Genomic DNA, 18,618 nt, shown 5'->3' on the forward strand with positions numbered 1-18,618 from the left:
GGGAAGCAGCCGCATGGCACAGGGAGATCAGCTCGGTGCTTTGTGACCACCTAGAGGGGTGGGATACGGCGGGTGGGAGGAAGAAGCAAGAGGGAGGAGATATGGGGATATATGTATATGTATAGCTGATTCACTTTGTTATAAAGCAGAAAGTAACAGACCATTGTAAAGCAATTATACTCTAATAAAGTTGTTAAAAAAACATAACTGAGAAAATGACTATCCTACTCATAGTAATCTACAGATTCAATGCAATCCCTTTCAAATTCCTAACGGCATTCTTCAAAGAACTATGTATGGAAACACAAAAGACGCCGAATAGCCAAAGCAATTTTGCGAAAGAAAAATAGAGCTCGAGGAATCAGAATCACTGACTTCAGACTATACTACAAAGCTACAGTAATGAAGACAGTATGGTATTGACACAAAAAAAGAAATATAGACGAATGGAACAGGATAGAAATCCCAGAGATAAACCCACACACCTATGGTCACCTAATCTATGACAAAGGAGGTAGGAATACACAATGGAGAAAAGACAGCATCTTTAACAAGTGGTGCTGGGAAAACTGTACAGCTACATGTAAAACAATGAAATTAGAAAACTCCCTAACATCTTACACAGAAGTAAACTCAGAATGGATTAAAGACCTGAATGTAAGGTCAGACACTGTAAAACTCTTTAGTGGAAAACATAGGCAAACACTGCTTGATGTAAAATGCAACAAAATTTTTTTGACCCACCACCTAGAGTAATGATAATAAAAACAAAAATAAACAAATGGGACTTAATTAAACTTAAAAGCTTTCGCACAGCAAGGGAAACCATAAATAGGACAAAAGGACAACCCTCAGAATGGGAGAAAATATTTGCAAACAAAGCAACTTACAAAGGATTAATCTCCAAAATACACAAACAGCTCATGCAGCTAAATACCAAAAAAAACCCACAACCAAATCAAAAAATGGGCAGAAGACGTAAATAGACATTTCTGCCAAGAAGACATACAGATAGTCAACAAACACATGAAACGGTGCTCAACATCACTAAGTATTAGAGAAATGCAAATCAAAACTACACTTAGGTATCATCTCACACCAGTCAGAATGGCCATCATCAAAAAATATCTACAAACAATAAATGCTGAAGAGGGTGTGGAGAAAAGGGAACCTTGCACTGTTGGTGGGAATGTAAGTTGATACAGCCACTATGGAGAACAGTCTGGAGGTTCCTTAAAAAACTAAAAAATAGAACTAACATATGACCCAGCAATCCCACTACTGGGCATATACCCAGAGAAAAGCCATAACTCAATAAATACATGCACCCCAATGTTCACTGCAGCACTATTTACAATAGCCAGGACATGGAAGCAACCTAAATGTCCATGAACAGAGGAGTGGATAAAGAAGATGTGGTATGTATATACAATGGAATATTACTGAGCCATAAAAAGAAGTAAATTGGGTCACTTATAGAGATATGGATGGACCTAGAGATTGTCATACAGAGTTAAGTGAGTCTGAAGGAGAAAAACAAATATCGTATATTAGTGCATTTATGGGGAATCGAGAAAGATGGTATAGATGATCTTATTTGCAAAGGAGAAATGGAGACACAGATGTAGAAAACAAATGTATTGACACCAAGGGGGGTGTGAGATGAACTGGGAGATTGGGATTGACATATATACAACTATTGATACTATGTATAAAATAGGTAACTAATGAGAACCTAATGTATAGCTCAGGGAACTCTAGTCAGTGCTCTGTGGTGACCTAAATGGGAAGGAAACCCAAAAGAGAGGGGATATATGTATACATATAGCTGATTCACTTCGCTGTACAGTAGAAGCTAACACAACATTGTAAAGCAACTATACTACAATAAAAAATTAAGTTAAGCGGGCTTCCCTGGTGGCGCAGTGGTTGAGAATCTTCCTGCTAATGCAGGGGACACGGGTTCGAGCCCTGGTCTGGGAAGATGCCACATGCCACCGAGCAACTGGGCCGGTGAGCCACAGCTACTGAGCCTGCACGTCTGGAGCCTGTGCTCCGCAACAAGAGAGGCCGCGACAGTGAGAGGCCCGCGCACCGCGATGAAGAGTGGCCCCCGCTTGCCGCAACTAGAGAAAGCCCTCGCACAGAAATGAAGACCCAACACAGCCAAATAAATAAATAAATAAATAAATAAATAAATAAATAAATGCATCAAAAAAATTAAGTTAAGAAAATAAATAGGACATCCCTGGTGGCGCAGTTGTTAAGAATCCACCTCATAATGCAGGAGACACGGGTTTGATCCCTGGTCCAGGAAGATCCCACATGCTGCAGAGCAACTGAGGCTGTGCACCATGACTAATGAGCCTGCTCTCTAGAGCCCGTGAGCCACAACTGCTGAGCCCACATGCCACAACTACTGATACCTGCGTGCCTAGAGCCCATGCTCTGCAACAAGAGAAGCCAGTGCAATAAGAAGCCCATGCCCCAAAACGAAGAGTAGCCCCCGACTCGCCACAACTAGAGAAAGCACAAGCACAGCAACGAAGACCCAACACAGCCAAATAAATAAAATAAATAAAAATATAATTAAAAAAATAAAAATAAAAAAATTTTTAAGTAAATAAATAAAATAAAATGGCACAATTTGAGCATCAAAAAATCATAATGCTACAAATAATCAGTACTGGAGAGAGAGTGGAGAAAAGGGAACCCTCCTATACAGTTGGTGGGAATGTAAATTGGTGCAGCCACTATGGAAAATAGTACAGAGATTCCTTAAAACACTAAAAATAGAACTACCCTATGATCCAGCAATCCCACTCCTGGGCATGTATCTGGAAAAGACGAAAACTCTAATTCAAAGAAATATATGCACGCCAATGCTTATATCAGCACTACTTACAATAGCCAAGACATGGAAGCAACCCAAGTGCCCATCAACAGACTACTGGCTTAAGAGGTATGGTATTTCTATACAATGGAATACTTCTCAGAATTAAAAAATGAAATACTGCCACCGGAACATGGATGGACCTAAAGTATATCACACTAAGTGGAGTAAGTCAGGCAGAGAAAGACAAATATCATATGATCACTTATAGGTGGAATCTAAAAAATAATACAAATGAATCTATTTACAAAACAGAAACAGGGCTTCCCTGGTGAGAAGAAGCCACCTGCCAACGCAGGGGACACGGGTTAGAGCCCTGGTCCGGGAAGATCCCACATGCCGCGGAGCAACTAAGCCTGTGCACCACAACAACTGAGCCTGTGCTCTAGAGCCCACAAGCCACAACTAATGAAGCCTGCGTGCCTAGAGCCCATGCTCCCCAACAAGAGAAGCCATGAGAATAAAATAATCTGAATAAAAATATAACTGAATCACTTTGCTGTACATGAAACTAAAACAATATTGTAAACCAACCACAGTAAAAAACATTTTTTAATCACAATGGATACATGTTAACTACATAAAAATCCATGAATTCCTAATGATATTAAACAATGAAGGTCTCTAGGAAACCAAATCTCTGAAAATTAATAAATGATAAAAAAGTATTTATCTTTTTGTTTTTTAACGTTAACCCATTTTTTAACTGAAGTATAGTTAATTTACAATATTGTGTTAGTTTCAAGTGTATGGCAAAGCGATTCATTTAACACACATATGTGTAAGTGTATATATATATATATATATATATATTATATACATAATTTTTCAGATTCTTTTCCATTATAGGTTTTTATAAGATATTGAGTATGGTTCCCTGTGCTATACAGTAGGTCCTTGTTGTTTACCTATTTTATATATAGTAGTATGCATACATTAATCCCAAACTCCTAATTTATCTCTCCCTCCCCCCAACCCTGCTATCCCCTTTGGTAACCATAAGTTAGTTTTCTATGTCTGTGAGTCTATTTCTGTTTGTAAATCTTGACTTTCTTTTCATGAAACATATTTCAGGATGAAAAAGATACCTGGTAAGGAAAAGGTCTCCTTTATAAAATAATCCCAGCTAACAAATGCAGAATGAGTGCTAGAATTAGACCACTACTTTCCAACCACTACTGAAATAATGAATTAGACAATTATCTTCAATGGCTGGACAATTATCTTCAACAGGAGAAAGGGTGGTAGGAAATGCTACAATGGAGGTATCAGGCTGAGATCACCTGCAAACACAAATCAATCCCAGCATCAGTTAAAAAGATAAAATGACACATGATGAAATGCAAAAGAAAGTGTGTAACACTGCCTGAAATGATTCTTTCCCTTAAAAAATAATTAAACTGAATCTACTCAAGCCTCTAGCTCTAAATGCCAGTGAACAGGAAACATGGGGAGGGGAAAACACAATAAAAACCACCTCAAAGAAGCAATCATCTAAATCCATTTGTCAATCAGACAAATGATTTTGTTTCTCCAATAAATCAATGGTCTTTAAAATTGGGGGTGGGGAGGGGTATATAGAGGATTTACAGGAAAGGAGACTCAAGAGAAAAATATCCAGTAGCAATAAGTGGCCTTGGGACATATATTTAACAAAGCTACTGTAAATAGACATTTTTAAGACAATCATGGAAATCTGAATATGGACTGAGCATTAGATAATATAAAGAATTATTATTAATCTTATTAGGTAAATATAATGGCCTAGTGGTTCCTTATATAACGTACCTATGAGTTAGGGATACAGAATGAGTTATTTATCTGTGCAATGACAGCATGGCTGGGATTGCTTTAATATGTCCCAGTGAAAAAGTGGGTGAAGAGAAAAGATCAAACAGAATTGGCAAAATGGTATTACTTGTTGAAGCTTAGGAATAGAGTCATGCACGGTTTTTGGGTGTGTATGTGTGTTTTACTAGTTTCCACTTTAAATCTATCTGAAAATTTCAATTAAAAAAAACACAAGCCAATGTGAAAGACTTCCAACTGGCTCCTTCCAAACTCGACAGTTGGAGCAATAGAAGAAATAATGACTGCAATGAATTGAAAGTACTAAATATATAACAAGTTCAATAAAATACAGAAAATGATGACAATAAAATCTTAAGAAATATAAAAACACGTTAGGACACTGCATCGTCACCCCTGACCTCTCCCACACTCTCCGTCTGCCAGCAATGGAGGGTGTGGGACCCACGCTCCAGCGCCATCCATTTTCAGGGTTAGTTGATTTAGCAGCCGTGTGACTGACAAGGTCTTGGTGCTCTGGCCTGGTGTCAGGCCTAAGCCTCTGAGGTGGGAGAGCCGAGTTCAGGACACTGGACCACCAAAAACCTCCCGGCTCCATGTAATGTGAATCAGCAAGAGCTCTCCTGGAGATCTGTCTCAAAGCTAAGACCCAGCTCCATCCAACAGCCAGCAAACTCCAGTGCTGGACGCCCCATGCCAAACAACTAGCAAGACAGGAACACAACCCCAACCATTGGCAGAGAGGGTGCCTAAAATCATACAAAGTTCACAGACACCCCAAAACACACCACCAGAAGCAACCCTGCCCACCAAAAAGACAAGATCCAGCTGCCACCACGAGAACAAAGGCACTAGTCCCTTCCAACAGGAAGCCTACACAAGCCACTGAACCAACCTCACCCACTGCGAGCAGACACCAAAAACAACAGGAACTACGAACATGCAGCCTGCGAAAAGGAGACCCCAAACACAGTAAGTTAAGTAAAATGAGAAGACAGAGAAACACACAGCACATGAAGGAGCAAGGTAAAAACCCACCAGACCAAACAAATGAAGAGGAAATAGGCATTCTACCTGAAAAAGAATTCAAGTAATGAGAGTAAAAATAATCCAAAATCTTGGAAATAGAATGGAGAAAATACAAGAAACATTTAACAAGGACCTAGGAGAACTGAAGAGTAAACAGACAATGATGAACAACACAAAAAATGAAATTAAAAATTCTCTAGAAGGAATCAATAGCAGAATAACAGAGGCAGAAGAATGGACAAGTGACCTGGAAGATAAAATAGTGGAAATAACAATGGCAGAGCAGAATAAAGACAAAAGATAACAATGGCAGAGCAGAATATAGAAAAAAGAATGAAAAGAACTGAGGACAGTCTCAGAGACCTCTGGGACAACATTAAACACACCAACATTTGAATTATAGGGATCCGAGAAGAAGAAGAGAAAACGAAAGGGACTGAGAAAATACTTGAAGAGATTAGAGTTGAAAACTTCCCTAATATGGGAAAGGAAAAAGGCAATCAAGTACAGGAAGCCCAAAGAGTCCCATACAGGATAAATTCAGGAGAAACACGCCAAAACACATATTAATCAAACTATCAAAAATTAACTACTAAGAAAAAATATTCAAAGCAGCAAGGGAAAAGCAACAAATAACATACAAGTTAACCCCCATAAAGTTAACAGCTGATCTTACAGCAGAAATTCTGTAAGCCAGAAGGGACTGGCAGGACATATTTAAAGTGATGATAGGGGAAAAACTACAACCAAGATTACTCTCCACAGCAAGGATCTCATTTAGATTCAATGGATAAATTAAAACCTTTACAGACAGGCAAAGGTTAAGAGATTTCAGCACCACCAAACCAGCTTTACAACAAATGCTAAAGGAACTTCTCTAGGCAGGAAACACAAGAGAAGAAAAATACATACAAAAACAAACCCAAAACAATGAAGGAAAAGGTAACAGGAACACACATATCAATAATTACCTTAAATGTAAATGGATTAAATGCTCCTGTCAAAAGACAAAGACTGGCTGAGCTGATACAAAAACAAGACCCGTATATATGCTATCTACAAGCGACCCACTTCACACCTAGGGACACATACAGACTGAAACTAGGGGTAGGGAAAAAGATATTCCATGCAAATGGAAATCAAAAAAAAGCTGGAGGAGCAATTCTTATATCAGACAAAATAGACTTTAAAATAAAGATAACTACAAGAGACAAACGAGGACACTACATAATGATCAAGGGATCAATCCAAAATGATATAACAGTTGTAAATATTTATGCACCCAACATAGGAGCACCTCAATACATAAGGCAAATGCTAAAAACCATAAAAGGGGAAATCGACAGTAACACAATAATAGTAGGGGATTTAATACCCCACTTTCACCAATGGACAGATCATCCAAAATGAAAATAAATAAGGAAACACAAGCTTTAAATGACACATGAAACAAGATGGATTTAATTGATATTTATAGGACATTCCATCCAAAAACAACAGAATATACATTCTTCTCAAGTACTCATGGAACATTGTCCAGGATAGATCATATATTGGGTCACAAATCAAGCCTTGGTAAATTTAAGAAAATTGAAATCGTATCAAGTATCTTTTCTGACCACAATGCTATGAGATTAGATACCAATTACAGGAAAGAATCTGTAAAAATTACAAACACATGGAGGCTAAACAAGACACTACTAAATAACCAAAAGATTACTGAAGACATCAAAGAGGAAATCAAAAAATACCTAGAAACAAATGACAATGAAAACGCAAAGACCCAAAACCCATGGGACGCAGCAAAAGCAGTTCTAAGAGGGAAGTTTATACCAATACAATCCTACCTCAAGAAACAAGAAACATCTGAAATAAACAACCTAAACTTACACCTAAAGCAATTAGAAAAAGAAGAACAAAAAAAACAAACCCCAAAGTTAGCAGAAAGAAAGAAATCATAAAGATCAGATCAGACATAAATGAAAAACAAATGAAGGAAATCATAGCAAAGATCAATAAAAGTAAAAGCTGGTTCTTTAAGAAGATAAACAAAATTGATAAACCATTGGCCAGACTCATCAAGAAAAAAAGGCAGAAGACTCAAATCAATAGAATTAGAAATGAAAATGGAGAAGTAACACTGACACTGAAGAAATACAAAGGATCATGAGAGATTACTACAAGCAACTATATGCCAATAAAATGGACAACCTGGAAAAAATGGACAAATTCTTAGAAAAGCACAACTTTCTGAGACTGAACCAGGAAGAAGTAGAAAATATAAACAGACCAATCACAAGCACTGAAATTGAGACTGTGATTAAAAATCTTCCAACAAACAAAAGCCCAGGACCAGAGGGCTTCACAGGTGAATTCTATCAAACAGTTAGAGAAGAGCTTACACCTATAATTCCTCCAAAACATAGCAGAGGGAGTGACACTCCCAAACCAAACAAAGATGTCACAAAAAATGAAAACTACAGGCCAATATCACTAATGAACATAGATGCAAAAATCCTCAACAAAATACTAGCAAACAGAATCCAACAGCACATTAAAAGAATCAGACACCATAATCAAGTGGAGTTTATCCCAGGAATGCAAGGATTCTTAAATATACACAAATCAATCAATGTGATACACCATACATACCAACTGAAGGATAAAAACCATATGATCATCTCAATAGATGAAGAAAAAGCTTTTGAGAAAATTCAACACCCATTTATTATAAAAAGCCCTCAGAAAGTAGGCATAAAGGGAACGTACCTCAACATAATAAAGGCCATATAATACAAACCCACAGCCAATATCGTTCTCAATGGTGAAAAACTGAAACCATTTCCTCTAAGATCAGAAACAAGACAAGGTTGTCCACACTCACCACTATTATCCAGCATAGATTTGGAGGTTTTAGCCACAGCAATCAGAGAAGAAAAAGAAATAAAAGGAATCCAAATCAGAAAAGTAGTAAAGCTGTCACTGTTTGCAGATGACATGATACTATACATAGAGAATCCTAAAGATGCTACCAGAAAACTGCTAAAGCTAATCAATGAATTTGGTAAAGCAGCAGGTTACAAAACTAATGCACAGAAACTCTTGCATTTCTATACACTAATGATGAAAAATCTGAAAGAGAAATTAAGGAAACACTCCCATTTACCACTGCAACAAAAAGAATAAAATATCTAGGAATAAACCTACCTAAGGAGACAAAAGACCTATATGCAGAAAACTATAAGACACTGGTGAAACAAATTAAAGACGATACAAACAGATGGAGAGATATACCATGTTTTTGGATTGGAAGAATCAACATTGTGAAACCGATTATACTACCCAAAGCAATCTATAGAATCAATGAAATCCCTATCAAACTACCAATGGCATTTTTCACAGAACTAGAACAAAAAATTTCACAATTTGTATGGAAACACAAAAGACCTCGGATAGACAAAGCAAGCTTGAGAAAGAAAAACAGAGCTGGAGAAGTCGGCTCCCTGACTTCAGAGTATACTACAAAGATACAGTAATCAAGACAGTATGGTACTGGCACAAAAACAGAAATATAGATCAATGGAACAGGATAGAAAGCCCACACATAAACCCACACACATATGGTCACCTCATTTTTGATAAAGGAGGCAAGAATATACCATGGAGAGAAGACACCCTCTTCAGTAAGTGGTGCTGGGAAAACTGGACAGCTACATGTGAAAGAATGGAATTAGAATACTCCCTAGCACCATATACAAAAATAAACTCAAAATGGATTAAACACCTAAATGTAAGGCCAGACACTATAAAACTCTTAGAGGAAAACACAGGCAGAACAGTCTATGACATAAATCACAGCAAGATCCTTTTTGACCCACCTCCTAGAGAAATGGAAATAAAAACAAAAATAAACAAATACGACCTAATGAAACTTAAAAGCTTTTGCACAGCAAAGGAAACCATAAACAAGAAGAAAAGACAACCCTCAGAATGGGAGCAAATATTTGCAAACGAAGCAACTGACAAAAGATTAATCTCCAAAATATACAAGCAGCTCATGCAGCTCAATATCAAAAAAACAAACAAGCCAATCCAAAAATGGGTGGAAAACCTAAATAGACATTTCTCCAAAGAAGATATACAGATTGCCAACAAACACATGAAAGGATGCTCAACATTACTAATCATTAGAGAAATGCAAATCAAAACTCCAGTGAGGTATCACCTCACACCAGTCAGAATGGCCATCATCAAAAAACCTACAAACAATAAATGCTGGAGAGGGTGTGGAGAAAAGGGAGCCCTCTTGCAGTGTTGGTGGGAATGTAAATTGATACAGCCACTATGGAGAACAGTATTGATGTTCCTTAAGAAACTAAAACTAGAACTACCATACGACCCAATCCCACTACTGGGCATGTACCCTGAGAAAACCATAATTCAAAAAGAGTCATGTACCACAACGTTCATTGCAGCTCTATTTACAATAGCCAGGACATGGAAGCAACCTACGTGTCCATCATTGGATGAATGGATAAAGAAGATGTGGCACATATATACAATGGAATATTACTCAGCCATAAAAAGAAATGATATTGAGTTATTTGTAGTGAGGTGGATGGACGTAGCATCTGTCATACAGAGTGAAGTAAGTCAGAAAGAAAAAACAAATACCGTATGCTAACACATGTATATGGAATCTAAAAAAAAATGGTTCTCATGAACCTAGGGGCAGGACAGGAATAAAGACGCAGAAGTACAGAATAGACCTGATGACACGGGGAGGGGGAAGGGTAAGCTGGGACAAAGTGAGAGAGTGGCATGGACATATATACACTACCAAACGTAAAACAGATAGCTAGTGGGAAGCAGCTGCATAGCACAGGGAGATCAGCTTGCTGTTTTGTGACAGCCTAGAGGGTGGGATAGGGAAGGTGGGAGGGAGATGCAAGCGGGAACAGATATGTTGATATATGTATACATATAGCTGATTCACTTTGTTATACAGCAGAAACGCACCAACATTGTAAAGCAATTATACTCCAATAAAGATGTTAAAAAACACACACACACATTATGTTTGCTGATGGTTTTAAATACCAAGTATAAAATAGTTGTGGGGAAAAAATTAATTTGAAAATGGAGTAGGTAGTTATTAGATATTAGGGAATTATTGTTAATTTTTCTTAGTGAGATAATGGCAATTAAATTATTTACAAAATGTTCCTATTATTAGGAGATGAACCCTGAGATATTTATGGGGAAAGTGCCATATGTGCTCTTCAAACTGATCTATTAAAGTGGTATCTCAATCATAATGCCAAGAAGGATTTTTGTGAAAATTGACAAGCTGATTCTACAATGTATATTGGAATTCAAAAGGCCAAGAATAGGGCTTCCCTGGTGGCGCAGTGGTGGAGAGTCTGCCTGCTGATGCAGGGGACACGGGTTCGTGCCCCGGTCCGGGAAGATCCCACATGCTGCGAAGCGGCTAGGCCCGTGAGCCTTGGCCGCTGAGCCTGCGCGTCCGGAGCCTGTGCTCTGCAACGGGAGAGGCCACAACAGTGAGAGGCCTGCATACAGCAAAAAAAAAAAAAAAAAAAAGGCCAAGAACAACCAAAGCATTATTGAAGAAAAAGAGCTAAACTGTAGGACATACTGACCATAAATAAGATACATTATAAGGTTACATTAATTATGACAGTGGTACTCATACAAGAATAGAGAAACCAAAATGAACAGAATCCAGAAACAAACCCTCATATATAACCTAACCATTGGATTTATGAAAAAGATGATGACACTATAGGAGGGAAAGGATGATCTTTTCAATAAGTGGTATTGGATTGACTGTATGTCTGTTTCAACAACAACAACAAAACAGTGGGCCTTTACCCATATCCATAACTCATACTGGCAACATACAATAAAATGAATATCAAATGAATTGGAAATATAAATGAGATTAAACAATAACCCCACAACTAAACAATAACCCCATCTTCATGACCTTGGGAAAGGCAAAGATTTCTTAACCAGGGCAAACAAGCACTACTCATGAAGAGGAAAGTTTATAAATTGAACAATATTAAAATTGAGATACAGGCATATCTTGTTTTAGTGCGCTTCACAGATATTGCATTTTTTTACAAATTAAAGGTTTGTGGCAACCCTGTGTTGTCAGATGACGGTTAACTTTTTTTAGTAATAAAGTATCTTTTAATTAAGGTATGTACATTGTTTTTTAGACAATGCTATTGCACACTTACTATACTACAGCATAGTGTAAAATTAACTTTTATATGTACTTGGGAACCAAAAATTTCATATGACTTGCCTTATTGTGATATTCACTTTATTGCAATGGTCTAGAACCAAACCAAGGTGTGCCTGTATTCAGTTCATCAAAAGAAACAATAAATGCTGGAGAGGGTGTGGAGAAAAGGGAACCCTCTTGCACTGCTGGTGGGAATGTGAATTGGTACAGCCACTATGGAGAACGGTATGGAGGTTCCTTAAAAAACTAAAAATAGAACTACCATATGATCCAGCAATCCCACTACTAGGCATATACCCTGAGAAAAACATAATTCAAAAAGAGACATGTACCAAAATGTTCATTGCAGCTCTATTCACAATAGCCCGGAGCTGGAAACAACCTAAGTGTCCATCATCGGATGAATGGATAAAGAAGATGTGGCACATATATACAATGGAATATTACTCAGCCATAAAAAGAAACGAAATTGAGCTATTCGTAATGAGGTGGATAGACCTAGAGTCTGTCATACAGAGTGAAGTAAATCAGAAAGAGAAAGACAAATACCGTATGCTAACACATATATATGGAATTTTTTAAAAAATGTCATGAAGAACCTAGGGGTAAAACAGGAATAAAGACACAGACCTACTGGAGAATGGACTTGAGGATATGGGGAGGGGGAAGGGTAAGCTGTGACAAAACGAAAGAGAGGCATGGACATATATACACTACCAAACGTAAGGTAGATAGATAGTGGGAAGCAGCCGCAGAGCACAGGGAGATCAGCTCGGTGCTTTGTCACCGCCTGGAGGGGTGGGATGGGGAGGGTGGGAGGGAGGGAGATGCATGAGGGAAGGGATGTCGGAACAGATGTATATGTATGACTGATTCACTTTGTTATAAAGCAGAAACTAAAAAAAAAAAAAGACAGCATTAAGAGACTGAAAATGCAAGCAACTGAGATTTGCAAATAAATAGATCTAACAAGTATTCACATCCTTAATTTAGAAAGATCTCCTACAAATCAATAAGGATAGTCAAAGAGAAAAGTGGTCAAAAGACTTGAACAGGCACCTCAAAAAAAAGATACCCAGGCCAACAAACATGAAAAGGCAAACATTTATCACCAGAGATATGCAAATTAAAACCACAACGAGGTACCATTAATAACCACTAGAATGGCTACTTTTTTTTTTCTTAGAAAGACAACACAATGACAAGTGTTGGCAATATTCTAGAGCAAATGGAACTCTTAAAATTTTCTATTAGGAGTTTTTTAGTACAACCAATTTGGAAAACCAATTGGCAGTATCTACTAAACCTAATCTTATCCATAACCTGTGATTCATCAATTCTACTCTTAGGTGTATGCTCAACAGAAAGCTGTGCATATTATCACCAAAAGACATGTCCTAGAATGTTTACAGTACTATTTGCAGGCCAAAGGTGTAAAAAACCAAAATGCCCATCAATTGTGGTATATTCACACAATGGAATACACAGCAATAAGAATGAAGGAATTACTACTACGTCCAATAACTTGGATCAATCTCAAAAACAAAATCTTAAGCCAAAGAAGTGAAACACCAAAAAATACATACTATACTATTATATTTTTATAGAGTCCAAAAACAGGCAAAATTATTATACAGTGATAGAAGCCAAGATGTGATTAATTTGGAGTTTAGTTTGTGACTGGTAGGGAATACAATCAAGGGATTTCAAATACTGATCATTTTCTATTTTTTTTAAATGAAGTATAGTTGACTTACAATATTATATTAGTTTCAGGTGTACAGCACAGTGATAATATTTTTATAGATTATACTGCATTAAAAATTATTACAAGATTATGGCTATAATTCCCTGTGCTATACAACATATCCTCCTTGCTTATCTATTTTATACATAGTAGTTTGTATCTGTTAATCCCATACCTGTAATTTGCCCCTCTCCCTTCTGGTAACCACTAGTTTGTTTTCTATATCTCTGAGTCTGTTTCTGTTTGGCTATATACATTCATTTGTATTATTTTTTAGATTCCACATATATTATGATACCATAATGTATTCATCTTTCTGTCTCACTTATTTCACTAAGCATAATATTCTCCAGGTCCATACACATTGCTGCAAATGGCAGAATTTCATTCTTTTTTATGGCTGGGTAATATTCCATTGTATATATACACCCCATCTTTATCCATTCACCTGTTGATGGATACTTGAGTTGCTTCCATATCCTGGCTATTGTAATTAGTGGTGCTATGGACACTGGGGTGCATGCATCTTTTCGAACTAGTGTTTTCATTTTTTCTGGATATATACCCAAGAGTGGAATTGATAGATCATATGGTAGGTTACACAGGGGTGAAAATGCTTTGAGCTGTACACTTATATGTGCACCTTTCTGCATGTATTTAAGTTTACTTAAAAATAATGCCTGCAAATCTCAAATGGTTCAGCCAAAATAGATCAAAAAATAGATAAAATATTATACTTCAATTTTTAAAAATTGGATGGATGAATAGATAGTGAGCAAGTCAGTGAATAAGTGAGCTAATATGGCAAAAGTTAACAACTGTTGAATCTAGGTTCAGAGTATAAAAGTATTCATTGTACTCTTCTTTCAACTTATGCTTGTTTAAATATTTTATTAAAACATATTCAAGTAAAAAAAGTAATCACACCTCTCAGTTCTTAATATTTATAACTAGGAAGTAAATCAAGCACCTGATATAATCTGACTTGTGAAAGGAAACTTACAAAATGAAATTTTTATACCCAGACTATTTCTAATAAAATAAAGTATTCTGTGTATTTTCTATTTCTCATTAATGAAAAGAGACAGAGAAAGAGAGGACCAGGCCAGGACTGAGTGTCTGACAGACTTTAACTCCATTAACTCCATTACCAAGTTACTATCCACCTGAGTCCTGGTTTTATTAGTTAGCAAATTACTAACTTGGTTTTATTAGTTAGCAAGTTACTATCCACCTGAGTCTTGGTTTTATCATCAGGAAAATGACAATGATGATACTGACTTTAGAGAGTGGTTTTGAACATTAACTAGGGAGCCACTAAATTCATTTCAATTGACCATACAAAACATTTATGGGCAACGTATTATGAACACGCAGTGATAAGAGCAGTGAGAGAGGAAAGTAAGTATGCTGTAGGACAGCACACAATGCACCACAAATAAACAGACTGAGGAAGAGGTGAGGATAGAGACAGAGATACGGCTTCCTAGAGGGGCTGGTAACTGACAATTCACTTAAATGGTAGCAAGAAGCTAGCCAAGCAGAAGAGAATATGGGGAATTTACATGGACATATTAGATCATCTGAGTATGCAGAGTGGTTCAGTAATGCTATGCAGTAAAGTGACCACAAGCAGAAGGGAGGAGAGGGAATGTTGGAAGCAGAGTGACCAACAAATGCAGAGACACTGTCATAGATATACCCTATTTTTCCACTAATAACTGTATAGTTTGTGCTCTCTCTTCCTTTAGGTTTCTGCTCAAATGTCACAATACCAGGGAGGCCTTCCTGACCATCCTATCTAACATAGTACAGCCTCCCCATCACAACCTATTATATATTTATTATATATTCACTTATTGTCTCTCGAGTAGTTTAAAGGACTTTGTTCTTGTTTTTACTTTCCACTGTTGTATACTCAGTGCTTAAAACACTGTCTGGCATATAAAAGCTATTCAATAAAAAAACTCTTGAATGAATGGATGGATGGATGCACACGCAGTGGGTTAAAGCCAGTGTGATATTTAAATGCTGTGTAATTATGATTTGAATAGAGAATAAATAGACATCAGCAATACCCTTTGAAAAAGTTCCTAAGTGTTTTGGTGTCATGAAACCTCAGTTTCCTCATTAAAGAACTGAAAATTATACCTGGCCTAGAAAAAAGAATCATCTCTTATTTTGGCAAGCCTAACACATTAGCTACAGGAGGAAGAGGGAATAAGTTGCTTGTTCAAGGAGATCTCTGGTTACATTCCTCTTTAGAGCCTGAAAGATCCCTGACACTCATTATAAATTTAATGATCATTTCCTCTCCCTTGGGTAAAGAATTGAAATAATAAATTGTGATAATTAATGAATATTCTCGCAAGACAAATTACACATGATAAATGGAGCAGAAAAATACATTTCACATTGCAACAAATGTAAAAAAAAGACAAAGTTCATATTGCACCAAATAGATAATACATGTGAAGCTCATAGAAAAAAATCTTTGCCTCAAAATTCTGCCAACTTGCTCTTCAATGTTGCTACTGGACACCAGAAAAAGATTTACATAATAAACCGAACTCATATGAAACGATAAATTTGTGATTGGATGTCATATCTGTCAACCATTTCTGCTCTGTGAGAAATTCTAAAGGGGATGGGAAAGCTTCCACCCTCTAAAGCTGACACCAAATTATAGGCAAAATCCACTATGTTTGCCACTCTAAAAACTTGGGGATTCAATTGTATACCAAAATGTTTTTTTAATGTCATGAGTGGAGAGCTGAAACCAGTGCAATACCTGATATGTGACTTCGTTTTGGGTAAAAAATAAATAAAAGGACATAATTTGAACAAGTTCCTACGTCTCTGAGAGCTCTAAAATTTCTGCTCCTTTTCTTATTTTTAAAAAGAACAAAAAACAGCCTTGCCCTTGAAATTGAAGTCACATCTGATTTCAGAAAGTATATAATTCACCGGCCTCTGCAGGAGTGGGACCGAAGAGATCAGAAGTCTTCAGGGGGAGTAAAATACTGGGGTCGAAAGTAAAAAGAAGGAAGAATGTAGGTTTAGCGTGGGGGAAGGATGTAGCAAAAGTTCTGAGGCTAAGAGGGGGGCGGGGTGGAAGGTGGGAGTAAGAGGTAGGAAAGAAATCGGTGGTAGAGGGAATGACCCAAACTCAGAAAGATTGTTTAGAGGATTCGGGATAAAGAGGGGAAGTGAAGAATAATCAGGGATAAAAGGACCACGAGAGTCAGAAGGGGGAGGGGATGACGGCCAGCCATCTCCCGAGGCGAAAGAGAGAGGAGAGAGTGAGCGATCGGAACCACAAGCATCAGAAACATCCTTCAATGTACCCTGGGGATGAATTCTTTCCACCTCGTGTTGAAGCAAGGAGGAAACCGTCCCTGAGGTGTCTGCGGACTCACTTGTGAAAATTACCAGTCCCTTTCTTTACACTCACCTTGATGAAGAACGCGGCGACACGACGATGGCGTGACCGGAAGTGCTATTTTCTTTTGTTTGGAGGAAGCTTTAGCCCGGGCCGCCACACCCTCCCCCCGCCTTCACTCCAGACAACTTCCTGTGCCTCTCTAGCAAGCTCTTGAAATACTGTATCTCGGTGGCTCTCTCACCAGATGGGAACCCGGATAGTGACGTAAAATGTCTGGAAGAGGGAATCGGTAACTTTTTACAAATCCTAGCCCTAGTCATCCCAGGAACTGCAGCATCTCCGCCAAACTCTACGTACCCAATTTGTCACCTCGCCTTCCTGATTCTGACTTTCAAATACCTCCCTTACCTTTAGTCCCTTAACTCTCGGATGTCTACAGTTACGTATTTACGATACTGATTTACTGCTTCCTGGCATTAAAAAAATAATAATAAATTCATGTTTATTAGTGGCATACTTCGATTTCAAGATTTTTAAAACTTCTTAATCTGAATCATTTTTGTCTTGGAATGGTATCCAGAGAGTTACGTGCCATACTCAAATTTCCAAATAAATAAAAGTGAACTCATTTAGAAAGCGTTCTTGTATACTTGTATACTCCCTCCGAAAATGAAGACAATGTTAATTTGACAAAAAGTTTCAATAATAAGAATAATCCTTATTCTGGTTAAAAGTTCAATATTGAGTTAACTATTGTCATTACCTCCAGAAAGCTCTTCTGGGCCCAAAATCTGTACCCCAGGCCTCCTCTTTTGTGGTTATTTTCAATAAATCCACGAGTGTACCAAACACTATTCTACACCCAGAGGCATCGCACTAGAAGCCCACGTCCTAGGGGCTAAAGGCGACATTTAAACACATAAGAGTATAGCATAAAATAGGTGATTATAAATGTTTGTGGAATGAGTAAATGACCAAAATGTTGTCAAGGCAATGACAGGGGCTGGCACAAGGTCCTTACTTTTGCTAGTATTTGTATAGTTCATTTCAACATTTGACTCATATTTTGTCATTCAGCCAACAGATTTTGAACAACCACTCAGTGTAAGGTTCTGCTCCTGATATTGTCCATATAAAGAAGAATAAGACATAGTCCTGGATTTCAAGACCCTCCAACCAGTGGGGGAAATGAACACATAAACAACTAGCAGCACTATAACGTGACAATAATAATTGGTAAAGAGAAGACAGTGTTGCAACTATGGCTATCCAATTGACTGGTGAATACTAAAAACCTAAAATAGACCTTATCTCCTAGAAGGTGCTCAATAAAGGCTGGTTTCATGTTGAATAAGTGATTGAATGGATGAATGAAAAGGAAGAATGACAGTGGATTTGAAGTGTGGTGTGAAAGAAGCAGTGATGAGAGATGAAGCCTGGATGTAAGAAGAGGCCAGACAAAGAAGGAGCTTGCATTC

The 18,618-nt window shown here is 37.5% G+C and overlaps 1 protein-coding gene across 1 annotated transcript in view; it reads right to left on the reverse strand.

Annotated features, from left to right (window-relative positions):
• MAGED1 (MAGE family member D1) overlaps nt 1-17,284 on the reverse strand; it is a 74,822-nt gene extending 57,538 nt beyond the window's left edge. Inside the window, exon 1 of the mRNA XM_081221354.1 lies at nt 17,210-17,284. The gene's annotated coding sequence lies outside the window, so the exon portion shown is untranslated. The remainder of the gene's footprint in view (nt 1-17,209) is intronic.
• Nucleotides 17,285-18,618: the final 1,334 nt, after the last annotated feature.

The sequence above is a fragment of the Mesoplodon bidens genome, assembly GCF_964165515.1.
Source record: "Mesoplodon bidens genome assembly, chromosome: X".
In the NCBI taxonomy this organism is placed as follows: domain Eukaryota; kingdom Metazoa; phylum Chordata; class Mammalia; order Artiodactyla; family Ziphiidae; genus Mesoplodon; species Mesoplodon bidens.